This window comes from Portunus trituberculatus, chromosome 50 (assembly GCF_017591435.1).
Source record: "Portunus trituberculatus isolate SZX2019 chromosome 50, ASM1759143v1, whole genome shotgun sequence".
Classification (NCBI taxonomy): domain Eukaryota; kingdom Metazoa; phylum Arthropoda; class Malacostraca; order Decapoda; family Portunidae; genus Portunus; species Portunus trituberculatus.
In genome coordinates, this window is record NC_059304.1 from 29806701 (window position 1) to 29809200 (window position 2500).

A 2500-nucleotide genomic window follows, 5' to 3' on the forward strand; every position below is an offset into this window, starting at 1 on the left:
TCTCTCTCTCTCTCTCTGCAGAGTGGCGGTGGTGGTTGTGGTGGTGGAGTAGTAGTTGAGGAGGAGGAGGAGGAGGAGGAGGAGGAGGAGGAGGAGGAGGAGGAGAGTAGAGTAGTAGAGAGTAGAGTAGAGTAGTAGTAGAGAGTAGAGAGTAGAGTAGTAGAGAGAGAGTAGAGCAGCAAAATAGAGAGAAGAGAGAGAGAGAGAGAGAGAGAAGAGAGAGAGAGAGAGAATAAAGATAAGACAAACCACAGAGAGAGAAAGAGAGAAAGAGAAAAGAGAGAAAGAAAGAAAGAGAATAAAGATAATGATAAACCACAGAGAGAGAAAGAGAGAAAGAGAATAAAGATAATGAACCACAAAGAGAGAAAGAGAGAAAGAGAGAAAGAGAATAAAGATAATGATAAACCACAGAGAGAGAAAGAGAGAAAGAGAGAAAGAGAGAAAGAGAATAAAGATAATGATAAACCACAAAGAGAGAAAGAGAGAAAGAGAGAAAGAGAATAAAGATAATGATGAACCACAAAGAGAGAAAGAGAGAAAGAGAGAAAGAGAGAAAGAGAATAAAGATAATGATGAACCACAAAGAGAGAAAGAGAGAAAGAGAATAAAGATAATGATAAACCACAGAAAGAAAGAGAGAAAGAGAGAAAGAGAATAAAGATAATGATGAACCACAGAGAGAGAAAGAGAGAAAGAGAGAGAGAGAGAATAAAGATAATGATGAACCACAAAGAGAGAAAGAGAGAAGAGAGAAAGAGAGAAAGAGAATAAAGATAATGATAAACCACAAAGAGAGAAAGAGAGAAAGAGAGAAAGAGAGAAAGAGAATAAAGATAATGATGAACCACAAGGAGAAAGAGAGAAAGAGAGAAAGAGAGAAAGAGAATAAAGATAATGAAGAGAATAGAGATAATGATAAACCACAAAAAAATAAGGAGAGTAAAACAAGAAAAACAAAGAAACAAACAAGAAAAGAAAAGAGTGAAAATAAGATAAACAAATGAAATGATGATAAAAAGAAGAAGAAGAAGAGAATAGAGAAAATAAACAAAGAATGAGGAAATAAACTCGATAAAGAAGGAGGAAGAAGGAAAGGTAAAAATAAAACAGGGATAAATGAAAAAAAAAATAATAAATAAACAGAAAAATAAACAAATAAAGAAAAAATGAATAATAAAAACATAAATTACTTCAAAACTTCACACTTCCATCCTCCTCCTCCTCCTCCTCCTCCTCCTCCTCCTCCTCCTCCTCCTCCTCCTCCTCCTCCTCCTCCTCCCTAATAACACCCCCTCCCTCCCTCCCCTTTCCAACACCTAAGCATTATACACGGTGACAATAAACTACTACTTCTACCTCCTCCTCCTCCTCCTCCTCCTCCTCCTCCTCCTCCTCCTCCTTTCCTCCTCCTCCTCCTCTCCTACTCCTTTCCCTCTCCTCTCCTCACACCACCTTCCCACACCTCCTCCTTCCTTCTCTACCCATCCTCTCCTCCTCCTCCTCCTCCTCCTCCTCCTCCTCCTCCTCCTCCTCTCCTCCTCCTCTCCTCATTTAAGCTAAAGGGAAGGAGGAAAAAAAAGGAAGGAAAAAAGGAAGGAAAAAGGAAGGAAAGAGGGAAAAAAGAGCTTTATATTTGTACTTTTTGTTATTTTTATTCATTTTTCACGTTTTTATTTTCGTCCCCCATAAAACTGGCAATCCGCTTCCCGTTTTCTTTTGTGTGCGCTCTCGTTTTCTGTGCTTGGGTTTTATGGGACCGTGGGTACAATGGGCTTCATGTGACCCACGCCTCGCCTTGTCTTGCCACGCCTCGCCTCGCCACACCTTGTCACGCCTTGTCACGTCTTGTCACGGTTTGTCACGTTTCTACGCCTTCGTTACTATTGTTATTATTATTATTATTATTATTATTATTATTACTATTGCAGGTAATTTGTTGTTGTTGTTGTTGTTGTAGGTGGTGGTGGTGGTGGTGGTGGTGCGTTATTGTTGTTGTTGTTGTTGTTGTTGCTGTTGTTCATTTCGTTATTTTTTTCTTCATTGTAGTTTTCATCTTTTATTTCGTTCTTGTTTCTTCTCTTCTTTCTTCTCTTCTCCTCCTCCTCTTCTCCTTCTCATGTTCCTCATCTTTTCTTCTTTTCATTCTTCATTTTCTTCCTTTATCTTCTTTTTCCTTCCTCCTCCTCCTCCCTTACTCTTTCACCCATCAAATTATTCTTCTCTGTCGTAAAATTTCCTTCATTCACTACTTCCTGCTTCTCCTCCTCCTCCTCCTCCTCCTCCTGCTCCTCCCCTGTCCAGCGCCCCGTGGTGTTATGGGTAGCAGTGGCCACAATCCACGAGCCACGGTTTGACTGCTGCCCTCCCGCCACACCAGACACCACACACTAAACACTAACTTATCTCTTAACCCCTGCCACTGCTCACCAATACTGACTCACGGACACCTCGACACACACCTGCATGGATGGATAGATAGATAGATAGATAGATTGAT